Here is a 14,969-nt window from a genome sequence, read left to right on the forward strand (position 1 = left end):
TATTAGATATTAAAGTTGAGAAAATCTAAAAATATTTATGAATTAAGTAGTTAAAAATAATAATCATAAACCTGCCAGACATTAATATAATGCATTTTAAGGAAAAGTAGCTGTGATCTGTTGAAGCCTTGACTGGAGCTCAGGGATCCACTTCCTAGCTCACTCATATGCCTGTCGGCTGGAAACTTTGGTTCCTCTCCACATGGCTCTCCCTGGGCAATTCACAATATGGCAGCTGGCTCCCCCAGAGCTAATTATCTGAGAGAGAATGTGCCACCAAAACGAAAGCCACGATGTCTTTTGTTACCTAATCTCAGACCTAATCAATATGCTGTTTGCATATTGATCACCCAGACCAACGTGAGAAGGAGCTTCTTCTGCTCTGTGCTGTTTGTCACATGGGCCAGTGGGTGAAGGGGCTCCACCAAGGTGTGATTCCCGGAGGCAGAGAGCGTCGAGGGCCACCCTGGAGACTGGCTGCCACAGGATTTTTGCATCTATTTTTATGAGTGAGGTTGCCTGTGATTTTTCTTTCTTATCATCTCCTTGTCAGGTTTTGGTAAAATGTTTATTCTGTTTCACAAAGTAAGTTGAAGAGTGTTCCCTCTTTTCCTGTTCTTTGGAAGAATAAGCAATGAAATGAAAACAAAAAACTGGCTTGATAGGATTATTCAGAATTTTCTATTTTTGCTTTTGTGTCAATTGTTGTAAGTTGTATTCTTCTGTAAGAAGGTGCTCGTCTCATCTACATTTTCTAGTTTATTGGCACAAAATTGTTCACTTATGTTCTTTTATTACTTCTTCAATGGCCGTAAGGTTCAAGTGATGCTCCCAACGTTCCTGACATTGGTGATTTGTGCCTACTCTTGTTTTTTCTTGGTATCGCCAATGAGTTTATTAATTTTATTAGTTTTTTTAAATAAAACAACTTTTGACTTTGGATCTTTGTAGTGTATATTTCCTATCTCATTAATTTCTGCTCTCATATTTATTATTTCCTTCTTTCTGCTTTATTTGAGCCTAATTTGCCAACCTTTTTCTAATTTCTGAGGTAGATATTTGGCTTGCTGACTCTCATATTTTCTTGTTTTCTGATATAGGTATTCAAAGCCGTAAATTTCTCTCTTCCTCTTTTTTTCTCCTCCCTGTTCCCCAGAGATATCCAGTGCTGACAATTCAATGTACTTACTTTTATGCTTACACAAATAGGATCTTACCATATATACCATTTTGCAACCTACTTTGTTTTTCTTTAAGACATATTTTAAATGTCCCATTGGAGGAAGCTAGGTGAAGGCTACATGGGACTTACTGTACTTACTCTACTATTTTCGCAATTTCTCACGAGTCTATAAATATTTCAGAATAAAATACTTTTTAGAAAGCAATGAGCTTTTCACTTAAAAAAATGTCTCCTAGTTATAGTGCCACTTCAGGACATTATAACCACCTCATTCTGTTGAATGGGTTACTAGTATTTTATTGTTAGGACATATGGTAATTCTCTTAACTAGTCTCTTATTGATAGGGATTTAGGTTGCTTTCTGGTTTTTCAGTGTTGCAATAATGATGCAGTGGACAACCTTGTACTTTCACCTGTGGTTGTGATACAGTTTAGCAGGCTGAGCGCCTCACCTACTTTGATTGTTCTTCAGTACGAGGCACGTAATTAACCTTTACAATCTCAGGTAGTCGTGTCCAGGAAAGTTTTGTATTAGCAGATTTCCATTTTTGTAAGAAACAGCTAGTCAGAGCAGGTTTGGGTCTACTCCCCCGAAGTTGCCTCTGCTTTGGAGCTGTGGTCTGTCCTGGAGGGGGCTTATGTTCGCCAGATCCTTCCCACATGTTCCGAGAAGAGTCTTCAGGAGTCTTGATGACTGAGCAGCCTTCAACCTTGACACAGTCAAACAAATAAAATCATCTGTGAGTTCAACAAAGAGGAGGGAAGGACTTTCCCTAAGTTGGTTGAACACACAAGCAAAGAAATAATGAACTTCTGGAATCAGTTGCTTAAAACTGTACAGTCATCAGGCCTTCTAAATTTGGTACCTCTTCCTGTTTGACAACCAATGATAGGCTTCATCAGAATTCAATACTTCATCCCTAGGATGAAGCCAGACTCATTTTGAACGTTAATATTTGCCATCATAACACATATCCTTTTTTTTTAAGATTTTACTTTTCCTTTTTCTCCCCAAAGACCCCTGGTACATAGTTACATATTTTTAGTTGTGGGTCCTTCTAGTTGTGGCATGTGGGATGCTGCCTCAGCATGGCCTGATGAGCGGTGCCATGTCCATGGCCAGGATTTGAACTGACGAAACCCTGGGCTGAGGAAGCAGAGCACGCGAACTTAACCACTCGGCCACGGGGCCGGCCCCACACACATCCATTTTGATACTTATTAATATATCAAATTTAGGAGCCCCTCCTATGTGCAGGACACTGTGACACAGGTATTGGGATACAAAGATAGATAAGGGACCTTCTGCACCTCCCAAAAGATACTCTGTCTAGACCCATGGTTTTAGCTTTTTTCGCAGCTGTGGACTCCTTTGAGAATCTGTGGAACTAGGAAAGTGCGCATGTGCACATACACCCAACCCTTTACAAATGATCTTAGCTAGTACTCCAGACTTGGGAGCCAACCACTAATCCATGGACCTAGGTTAAGATCCCTTGTTGTGTTGGAAGTACAAGACAGGTGACTGGAAAAATGAGAGATCATCTAGCCGAAAGGTCTTCTCGTGAAGACAGTAGTCGTCCTTACAGTACTTCTCATTTGCAAAGTGCTTTCTTCTATCAACACCTTCCTATAGTAGGCAGACTCCTTTCCTCTCAGATGAGGTAAGATGCTCAGTGAGATGATGTGAGTAGCCCTCGGCCACTCAGCTATAAACTGGAAGAACTCTGACCAGAATCCAGGTCTATGACACGTTCTCTGTTTTGCCAAATGGAGTAGATGACTAATATGAAATACCATGAGCAAGGTTTTTTAAAAAATCCTAGTGTTTACCATACAGGGATGAAAAGTTCTGACCGGTCATCAGGATTACCTGTGTATATGGACGCTTAAAAAATTTTCAAAGTCTTTCTCTCTCTCTCCTTCTATCCTCTCTCTCTCCTTCTATCCGCTCTCTCTCTTTCTCACCTAGTACACATTTGTTTGTATGAGTCGTTCCCCCTATTAACTTATGTATTCCTTGAAGAAAGGGACTATAGTTGGTTTATTTCCATTTCTTGCTGTCTAGCAAAGTGCCTGGCATAGTCAGCACCCATTGTCTGTTGAGCAAATGAAAGTTCATTAGACAAAGAAAGTGGTTAGAGAGATAGGCTTCTATTAAATGTGTTCCTCAGCTCATGTTCTGCCTTCAAGGATTACCTCTAGGACATGAAAAGTGCCATCAGTTCATTGACATATTATCTTTGTTTCTCCTGTGTTTTTTGTTCTGCCTCCTCCCTGTTTCTTAACCGTGTGGTATCTGGTAAGCGGAACCAAGCTGAGTTGAGTCCAGTTTCAACATTCAATGCTAAGCAGTCTTTCATTCCACGTAATCAAAAATTCTCCCTGTAATATGCCAAAATAGAAGAAACTGTAAGCAACAATTTATTTTATTTAAATTAATTGCAGGGTCTGGATATTTTTTAGCTGGAAGCTTATTGAAAAAAAAATTAGGAAAAAGTCAAACTGTAACTTACCACTCAACCCAAGCCAGATGACAGCTCTGGAAGCAACATGGTTGCTAAAACAATAAGTAGTAGTTTAAGCTCTCTTGGGTCTTGGAAAGTATACTCACACTTGCCAAGAAGAAGTGAGAGAATAAGTGTGTATGTCATTTTAACCACACTGATCTCCTTGAGGACAGGGTCTATTCCTGACCCATCTTTGTGTTCTAGAAAATTGTCTGGCGCATAATGAGTGCTCAGTACATTTTTACTAAATTAAATAGAATTTTTGCAAAATTTGTCCATGTCTGTAACACATGTTTATATGTGTGTACATATTGTATAAATATCCTATGTGAGTAAATATCCTACAAGGGCAGGCTATGTCCCGTGTTCTCCCACATGCAAACTGTAAAGAGCCCATAGTATTCATCTGTGTGTGACCACAGTTAAAGTCTGGTGTGTTACAGAATTGCATCTAGTGTGTGCATACTCTGGTTAAAGCCATTCTGTATAGTACCAATTCTTTATAATACTATCCCCGAGACGTTTTCCTAAATGCAAAGGTAAAATGATCCATTACAATATGCTTAATGTATACTTTTAAACTCAAGCTGGGACTGGAGATGGTACTCCCCCACTTCACCCAGTAAGTTTCTCCGTTCCACCCAGCCCACCCTCTCAGCTAAGGGGGCTCCACTGCACCATCTTGAGCTCAGTATGGTTCTGTATTGTGGGTTGGTACCTACATGAATGGCCCCTTTCTGCCCCTCAGTTTAGCCTTGCTGGGCAGTGGTGATCCACAGCGGCAGATGAAGGTGGGCAGGTAGTGGAGCGGGACTTGCAGCAAAGAAGCTAAGGAAGGGTACAACATGATGCTAAAATGCAAGCTTTATGAGCTCAATGTGTATTTAAGGAAGTGGCTGATGAAACGGAGGGTTAAGATCAGCAGATAATTGGGGACTTATGGAAGTTGTGCAATAGTATATTTCTAAGTATTGGTTTTTAGCTGCTTCCTGGAGGTTTTGATATGTGGTATTTTCATTAACATTTGGGTCAAACTACTGTCTAATTTCTATTGTGATTTCTTCTTTGACCCGTCATTATTTACAAGTGTATTTCTGAATTTCCCCAAACAGAGATTTTCTAGTTATATCTTTGTTATTCACTACTAGGTTAATTGCATGCGGGTCAGAAAATATACTCCATATTACTTAAATTCTTTGAAATTTTGGACCCTTGTTTTATGACCCAGAATTTTTTCAGTTTTTGTAAACATTCTGTGTACATTTGAAAAGAATGTGTATTCTGCAGACATTACATGCAGTGTTCAATATATGTCTATTTACATCACGTTTGCTGATTGGTTCAAGTCATCTAAATACTTACGAATTTTTTGTTTGCTTGCAGTCTTGGTTAGGGAGAGTAGTATGTTAAAATCTCTTACCGTGATTGCAGATTTGTCTATTTCCCCTTGTAATTCTTTCAATATTTTGCTTTCTATATTTTGAGGCTATATTACTGGAATAAAGAATTGCTATCTCTTCTTGTGAAGTGAATATTTTATAACTTTGAAGTATTCTTCATTATCTACGGTTTTAGCTTTTTGTCTGAAAACCTGACGTCATTTGATATTAATATGGAGATATCAACTTTATCTTGGTTACACTTGGTGTATTTATCTTTCTTTGTACTCTATATCTTTGTGTTTTAGATGTGTCTCGTGCAAACCCCGTATAATCATGCTTCTTTCTTTCCATCCAATCTGACTATCTTTGTGTTTTAATTGGAGCATTTAATCAGTTTACATTTAGGTAATTATCAATATAGTTGGTTTAAATCTAACATCTCATTGAATATTTCTACTTTTTCTTATCTGATCTATTTTCTTCTTTCTCACTTTTTTTCTTTTTTAAAGATTGGCACCTGCGCTGACATCTGTTGCCAATCTTTTTTTTCTTTTTCTTCTTCTCCCCAAAGCCCACCAGTACATAGTTGTATATTCTAGTTGTGAGTGCCTCTGGTTGTGCTATGTGGGACGCCGGTTCAACATGACCTGATGAGCGGTGCTATGTCCATGCCCAGGATCCAAACCAGCAAAGCCCTAGGCCGCTGAAGCAGAGAGCATGAACTTAACCACTCGGCCATAGGGCCGGCTCCTCTTTGCACTTTTTTATATTGATTCTTTTTTACCGTTCCATTTTCTTATCTATTAGCTTGGAAGTTATTCTCTATATGTACTATTTCCATAGTAGGTACACTATAGATTATAACATATTCTTGACCTATCAAGGTTTAAAATTACTTGGTATTTTTAATCTTCTTCCTGAATCATACAAAGATCTTAAGACACTTCCGGTCTATTTACTGCCTTTCCTGACTTACGTCAGTATTTTACTGGTTTTTTTGGTTCTTTAGTTTTTTAAAACTAAACAAAACAGCATTGTTGTTTTATGCAGTTAGTAGTCATCTAGATTTACCCACTTATTTGCCATTTTTATTTCTTTTCCTTCTTTCCTTACGACCTTCCGTCTGGGATAATTTGCCTTAGTAGTCACTTTAGTGCAAGTATGCTGGTGACAGATTCCCTCAAATGTTGTTTGCCTGAAAAAGTCTTTATTGCACCTTCATTCTTGAATATTTTTGCTGAGATAGAAGATATTTCAGTGTCTCTAGCTTCCCGTGTCTTCTGTGGGAAAGTTAGCTAGCAATCTCTTTTGAAGGTAATCTTTCCTTCTTTGGCTACTTTTTAAAAAACATTTCTTTTATTTATTTATTTATTTATTTATTTTGAGAAAGATTAGCCCTGTTGCCAATCCTCCTCTTTTTTGCTGGGGAAGACTGGCCCTGAGCTCCTGTCCAACTTCCTCTACTTTATATGTGGGATGCCTACCACAGCATGGCTTGACAAGCAGTGTGTGTAGGTCCACACCCCAGATCCCAGCTGGCGAACCCCAAGGGCCAGCCCCGTGGCCGAGTGATTAAGTCCAACTGGCGAACCCCGGGCCACAGAAGCAGCAGCACGTGCAAACTTAACTGCTGCGCCACGGGGCCGGCCCCAGTTCTTTGGCTGATTTTAAGATTGTCTTCTTGTCTTTAATTTTCAGCATTTTTACTACGATGTTCTTTGGTGTATATTTGATATTGAACCTCTTAGTCTCAAGTGTGCCCGATGCGCACAGTAAGCCAACCACTGGGACATCCTGCTTGGAGATGGAGAAAGCTTTATTTCTTTCCCTCCCAGTAAGCCCTTCAGCAATCAAAGGCAGCCAGGGGCTGATTTTTCGTAATGGCAACTTCCTTGAAGGGACTCTGTTCTGTAAAACAAACTCATATATCTGTGTGAACCTCGAGTCATCCATCAGGTTAAACAAGAAAACAGCAAACTGACAAGATTAATGTCTTTTCATAACAAGGTCAATAGATAATCTTATTGAATATTTACAGTAACCCTCAGGTACTCAACTTCATGTTCATTTTTAAATTTTCTTCCTTGGTGCTTATCAAGCTTCTTGAAAACTTTCAAGTTTTGAAAGTTTTTCCTTTTCCTTTTTTCCTTCAAATGTTACTTCGCCTCGTTCTCTCTCCTCCAATACTCCAATACTCACTGTTTCTTTACTTTTTTTTTGATGAGGAAGATTAGCCCTGAGCTAACATCTGTGCCAATCTTCCTCTATTTTTTTTATGTGAGATGCTGCCTCAGCATGGCTTGATGAGTGGTGTGTAGGTCCACAGCTGGAATCTGAACCTTTGAACCCCGGGAACCCCGGGCCACCAAAGTGGAGCACGTGAACTTAACCACTACACCACTGGGACAGCCGCTGTCTGGCTCTTTTTTTATTTTCCAATTCTGTGTTAAAATTCTGAATCATTAACTTACAGTTCTTTGGCATTGTAAGTCTACTTATTTTATAATATGTGTCTGACAACTCCAATATCTGAAGCCTTGTGTTTTTATTGCCTTATTTGCCTCATTTTAAAAACATTATCTCCGCATGTGTCAAACAGTGGCTTCACAAAATAGTCTGTGGAAATACTTGGCGATCTAGGGTTCTCCAGAGCTGATGTATGTTTGGTTGTGCTAGGCACTGGGAGCACTGGCAATGTTTCAGCTTCCAAAGATGATGGGATGGGGCTGGCCTGGTGGCACAGTGGTTAAGTTCACACATTCCACTTCTCAGAGGCCTGGGGTTCGCCGGTTCGGATCCCGGGTGTGGACATGGCACCGCTTGGCACACCATGCTGTGGTAGGCGCCCCACATATAAAGTAGAGGAAGATGGGCACGGATCAGGAAGACGGGCTCAGGGCCAGGCTTCCTCAGCAAAAAAGAGGAGGACTGGCAGTAGTTAGCTCAGGGCTAAACTTCCTCAAAACAAGAAAAAACAAAAAAACCCAAGAAAAACCCAAAGATGATGGGAAGCCTAGTGGCCATGCCTGGGAGCATCTATCTAATTCTGGTTCACCCCTTCTTCTATTCCAATGCGAAGCAAATGGGAGTCACCAGGAACTGCCCCCTCCCCTGCCCCGACCTCCACCCGAGGTGGATCTTGGACTCTAATATCTATTCTCCTAACCCCAAGAGGCTGAGAAAAGCATGCTCAGCCTCCCAGTAGCTACCGAAGGAATCAGCAAACACATCCAGAGGAAGTCGCCTCATTCCTTAGCCTCCTTTATTCCTTGAATTCTATCCCAGTAATTCACTATCTTGGTAGCTGTCTGATCTTTTCAAGCAGATTTTTCCTTTTGGTCCAGCTTTTCTAGTCATCACTGGGAAAGTTGGTCTGAATCACCCTATTTTCGGAGGCAGAAGTCCCTTTTGCTCCTAAGGCTCTTAGATGAGCCAGTAGAGGAGGGAGAAGCTCCATAAGACTGTTTTTGAACTTTCCACCAGTCACAGTAAAGGGTGGAGTGTAGCCGCTTCTAATTTAGTTCAAGAAAATAAAGACAGGCGATATTATTTGTACTCAGTATTGTGAAACGTTTCATGGATATTATATAATTATGTAATAGTTTGTAGTTATCTTGTATATAATTTGAATGGGTTTCTGATACTTGAAACCAAAAATTCCTGACTTAAATATCCAAAAGCAGGGTGTATATATCACTTTTGCCCACAATATCACCAGACCTTTTTTGTCACTAACTGAATAGGCTTAAAATGCTACTTCAAAGTTATTTTTAATTTCAATATTTTTAAAAAATGTTTTTATCGTTGAGCTATGTGTGGATTTATTTTTATTTATCCAGTTTAGATTTTATTTTGGACTAGTGCTTTACATCAGTTCTTGACAATTCTCAGTCAACGTCTCTTTAATGGTGCCGCTACTCTATTCTTTTGTTTTTCTCTTTGTCTCTGTTAGATGTTCACCAGCAACCAAGTCTCTTACTCTATTTTTCATCTTTTCAACTGTGGTGAATTCTGAAGTTTCTTCTTCCCTTTCTTCCAGCTTACTAATTTTCTCTTCACCTGTGTCTGCTCTGCTGTTAAATGTGTCCATTGAGTAATTACTTTTTTTTCCAGTAATTTTTTATCGAGTTCATAGTAGTTTACATTATTGTGAGATTTCAGTTGTACATTATTTCTTGTCCATCACCACATAAGTGCTCCCCTTCACCCCTTGTGCCCACCCTTCACCCCCCTTCCCCTGGTAACGACTGAACTATTCTCTTTGTCAATGTGTTTATCTATCTTCCACATATGAGTGAAGTCATTTGGTGTTTTTCTTTCTCAGCCTGGCTTATTTCGCTTAACGTAATATCCTCCAGGTCCATCCATGTTGTTGCAAATGGGATGATTCTGTCTTTTTTTATGGCTGAGTAGTATTCCATTGTATATATTAACCACATCTTCTTTCTCCAATCATCAGTCAAGGGCACTTGGATTGCTTCCATGTCTTGGCTATTGTGAATAGTGCTGCAATGAACATAGGGGTACATAGGTCACTTTGGATAGTTGATTTCAAGTTATTTGGATCGATACCCAGTAGTGGGATAGCTGGGTCATATGTTATTTCTATTTTTAGTTTTTTGAGGAATCTCCATACTGTTTTCCATAGTGGCTGCACCAGTTTACATTTAATTTCAATATTTTTAACTTACAAGTGAGGACAAATACTTTCCTATGTGTTCACCTACTATATTTATTCAAGAATAAAATAATTTATTCTTGGGTCAGTCATTTCTTCATATTCTGTGCCCATTTATTAGTGTCTTTATGTTTTTCTCATAAGTGAAATAAGATTAAACCTTTGCTCTCATGTTTGTTATTAACCATTTCAGTAATCCAATATTACCATTTTTACTTCAGTGCTGTTTTCCACTGTGCAGGTGTTAAAAAAAGTTCTGATGCATATTTAAGTGTTTCGACCTTTTCCTTTGTAGGTGTTTCTGTCAATGAGTCATGGTCATAAAGGGATAGTGTGATAGAGCACACAGAAATCATGAGATTAATTTCTTAGGCAAATGGGGGAAAATCTTGCCTAGTTGGCTTTCATTGTCTGCAAAGAGGACTTGCTATCAGGACCATCCCTGCTAGGGTACAAGAGCCCTTGAGGCAATGAGGTTGTCCATCTTCTGACTCAGGACTCAGGCTACCCCTCCGGTTTCTGCCTGTCCTCAAAGCTCTACCTAGAATTTGGGAATTCCTTGGCAGGATTAAACAGCTTCACTTGGCTTGAAGGGGCAAATTGACATCAGCTGAAACAGATGACTGGTTCATTTCCTTATTTCTCACTGACTTCATAATTTGCATCTTGACCCTTTCTTGAATGTTTCTCAAATGTGGTCCAACCAGAATAGCAGACTCATACAATTATAATTTTAACATCCCCACTTAAGCACATAAACAGTGCAATTTTTTTATTTTTGAGGAAGATTAGCCCTGAGCTAACATCTGCTGCCAATCCTCCTCTCTTTGCTGCGGAAGGCTGGCCCTGAGCTAACATCCATGCCCATCTTCTTCTACTTTTTTTAATATGTGGGACGCCTGCTACAGCATGGCTTGACAAGCAATGTGTAGGTCTGCACTTGGATCTGAACTGGCGAAACCCAGGCTGCCGAACTGGAATGTGGGAACTTAACCGCTGCACAACAGTGCAATTTTAATAGTGTAGAACATTCGTAGTTATTGGATAAAAATTCAGCTGTGGGATGTTTTATTGGTAATTTCTACCACACAGTTCCTATTAATGACTGCATTGCGAGAGGTTGTCTCCAGCTGGAACCAGGTTTGGTGAACCAGAGCTGCGAACTGAGATACGTCTAATCAGATGGTTGAATTTGACTAAGAGGATGTCGAGGTCTGTTTTCTGCCAGTGTTTCTATAACTTGATTAGTTTAAATTATCTATCTTTTTCTGAATACCATTTTAGAAAATTCAGATGTTACTGATATATATGTATAACCAAGTAGTGAAAATTCCACATGGAATTTTTATATGTTCTCAAGTGTTTCTAGACTTTGGTTTATTCCATTCGCCTGTTTGCTGATTTCCTGACTCACTGTCATACTTTCAATAACAGTGGCTTTATAATAATTTTATTCTTCAGTAGTGGCGCGGTCTAGTGTACGGCCATCATTCTGATTTATAATATTTTCCTTGCTATTCTCATGCATTGCTTCTAATATATTTTAGAATCATGTTGACAAATTAAAAAATCCTGTCACAGTTTCGCTTATGTGGTTACAGTATTGAATTTACAGATTAATATAGGGTGAAGTTACAGCCCTACCATATTGAGTTATTCTAGTTAAGAATAGGAATTTATCTCCGTTTATTCTTATTTCCCTAATGTAGTAGTAATTTTCTTAATTCTTTATTTGTTCGATGACAAAATTCATACTTGATCACTGCAAAAAAAAAGAGAAAGAATGAGTATAGGGATATGTTGATATAAGAATATGTTGATTGAAAAATTCCTCCCCATAATCCACTTCTTAGCATTGGCCACAATTAACAACTAGATGTGTGTAATTTCAGATATTTTTTCTATGATTACACGTTTTAAATATGCATGTAATCTGGTATATAATCCAATAAAGTTTTAGGGTTTTTTAGGAAGATTAGCCCTGAGCTAACATCTGCCACCAATCCTCTTCTTTTTTTGCTGAGGAAGACTGGCCCTGAGCTAACATCCATGCCCATCTTCCTCTACTTTATATGTGGGACGCCTGCCACAGCATGGCTTGACAAGGAGTGCCATGTCCACACCCGGGATCTGAACCCGCAGACCCTGGGCTGCCAAAGCGGAACGTACCAACTTAACTGCTGCACCACCAGCCTGGCCTCCAACTTTTAGTTTTTTTTAAGGCTCATCCTGTGTATTCTATGTATATTCAGCAATTTGCTTTTGTTTAGAAATGAATTTCATTATTTATTTACATGTTTAAGCTCTCACAGTAAGTTTTTACAAACTAGTGAACACTTGACAAATTGTCTTTCCCAAAGAACTATAATCGTACATCCCCAGATGGCATAAATATATGATTGAATTAATATCAATATGTATCACTATTTTATCAATTACATAATAAAACAAATTATCAAGTATCCAAATATTAGGTTACACAGCTCAAAAGGCATGATATATATTAGATATCTGCTCAATTCATTACCAGAAACTCACTTCCTTTTTTTCTCTGAGAGGTTGGGAAGAAAAGGAAAAAATTCACAGTTCCAACAAAAATAATAGTGGTAGACAACTTCCAACAGGTTGAAAAAATTACAAGAGCTTCAGAAATTTTATGATTAAATATCGTTTTAGTTCCAAAACGAGGCATCACCACCTTTTAAAAATATATTCTAACAGATATATCTACCTGTTCTGCACAAGACAAAGGCAACATTTTCCTAAAAATATTAACAGTCCACTCTCGTTCTTTTTCCGGCCCTCCCTGTTAAGTTACCCACCAAATGCAAACATTCAGTTAACTGTAAGGCTTTTTTGTCTGAAGACGTTAAAGACGTGCTTCTGTACAATGGAGATTTTCAAAACGGAGATTTCTATAACAGCACAAAATGAGATTTATGGAAAGACAAATAGTCACTGTAAGACTTGGTTAAAATGCAGCAAAAATCCATGTTTGCATAAACTAGGTGTATACTGGTACAAATATGGGAGATATAAACATCAAGTGAGCAGGAAAATAACTGTACAGGGCCTGCTTCCAAAATCTGAAATGCCTGAAGGGATAAACCACGTGAGACCTAGAGTGTTCATAGTCCCTGCGCTTTTAATTCCCTATGATACTAAAAATACACAAGTATTGGGCTGGGTAATTTGGTCCTTCATCTCTCTAAATTTCTTGTATATTGATACAATTCTGGCATGGGAATAGAATAAGAATAAATAAATATAAATAAAGAATAATAGAATAAGTCTTTAAAGAAGACTTATGACTCAAGACTGTGGGATTTCTGGAAAAGTCAGTTGGTACAAATAATAAGCCCGTTTTCAATGCTGAACAGAAAGAATGTTTTGCTAAATGTTCAAATAGAACCAGGGGACCGAGATCATGGGGCCACCTTTGGAGTCTGCCTGCCACATAGGTCCCACATGTTCCTTCTTATGCGTCTGCCTGCCTGAGGATTTTATCCTTTTGTGTTAATTTGAATTGGATCTCTTCTTTCATTGTGTTTTGACCCATCATTCTTGGCTTATAGAAAACTGTGTAGCATAGTGTTTAAACGTGTGGTCTGGTTTTGAATCCTGCATTCATTAATAACCAACTGAGCAAGTTTGTTTTCCTTTAAGCCTCAGCTAACTCATCTGTTAACCGGCTGGAGTAATGGAACCTCTCTCATTACGCTGTTGTGAGAATTAAATGAGATAATGCACACGAAGCTCTTGGCAGAAGGTTAGAACATTGTAACTGATTGTTGTAATATGATGATTATTATTATTTTTAAAAAATATTTATTTTGTAACTAGCTACCCTGCTAAAATCTTATTATATCTAATAGTTTCTCATTTAATACATTTTAGTTTTCCAAGTACACAATTCATCTATAAATAATATTCCCCTTTTTGTTATATGTTTTTTTTATTCCATAAGCTAATCTTACTGCACTAACTGGCACTTTCATGACAATGTTAAATAATTGGAGTGGGCATTCTTATCTTATTCCTGACTATAATGGAATTTTCCAGTGTTTCACCATTAAACGTAATGTTGGCTTTTGGTTTGGAATGTAAACCTTTTGTCACATTGAGAAAGTATCCACCTATTCTTATTTTACCTGAGGAATTTTTATTCCATTGTTTGTAAACCCCAAAGTTTTTATTTTTAAAATTGTCACACCCTAAAGAAAACTTGATGTTACTGTTAATACTCAGACCCCCTCCACCTAGATCAACAATTATTGATATTTTACCTCATTTGCTTTCTCTCTTTCCCCCTCTTTCAAATGGTCAAGACTTTTGAAAGGAAGTTCCAGACATCTGAATACTTCATCCCTAACTACTTCAGCATACTTCTAAGAATAAGAACAATCTCCTATATAATCACAATATCATTGTCTCTCCTAAAAAATCAGCAATTCCCTAACATAATCTAACATTCAGCCCAGGTTCAAATATTCACATTTGTGGAACAAGGATCCCATCAAAGTTCACTCATTGCATTTGGTCGTTAGATTTATTTAAACTATCAAAAGCAGCCCCATTCCCCCCACGTTTTTTTTCTTTTCATAACACTGTCTTTTGGAAGAGTCCAGGCCATTGTCTTGTAGAATATCCGACATGCTAACGTGTCCGATTGTTCTGGATGGTGTTATTCAATTTGCTTCTCTATTTCCTGCTATTTCCTATGAACTGGAAGTCAGGTCTGGAGGCTTGATTACATCTGGATGAAGCATTTCCAGCATTAATACTCCGTTAGTGATCCGTGTGCTTCACATTGCATCACGTCAGGAGGCACGCTTTGTCGGGTTGTCTCATTGTTAGTGATGCTGTTTGATCACTTGGTTTAGGTAGTGAGGGGCTGATCATTCCACTGTAGAGATATCGTTTTTCTCTTTGTAAATAGTAAGTGATCTCTACATTGGCACCACTAAATATCCTGCTCCCCAACAACCTTGCACGCAATGATTTCAGCATGCATCCACCATCCTGGCCAGAATCATTTATTCCATTGGTGGTTGCAAAATGATGATTTTTCTAATTCTATGATTCCTCCTACATTTATTAGTTTTGATTCTTCAGTAAACAAGAGCTTTTCTTCAATAGGCAAAAGATTTAAATTTCAATTACAGAAAAAAGTTCTAAAAAATGTTTTGATGCAAAAATAGAAAGAAAAAAGACAA

General features: G+C 38.4%; 1 protein-coding gene across 4 annotated transcripts in view; it reads left to right on the forward strand.

The window, feature by feature from the left end:
• Positions 1–14,969, forward strand: part of B4GALNT2 (beta-1,4-N-acetyl-galactosaminyltransferase 2 (SID blood group)) — a 66,418-nt gene that overhangs the window by 14,877 nt on the left and 36,572 nt on the right. The gene's annotated exons all lie outside the window — the stretch shown is intronic.

Source organism: Equus przewalskii, chromosome 10, assembly GCF_037783145.1.
Source record: "Equus przewalskii isolate Varuska chromosome 10, EquPr2, whole genome shotgun sequence".
NCBI lineage: Eukaryota > Metazoa > Chordata > Mammalia > Perissodactyla > Equidae > Equus > Equus przewalskii.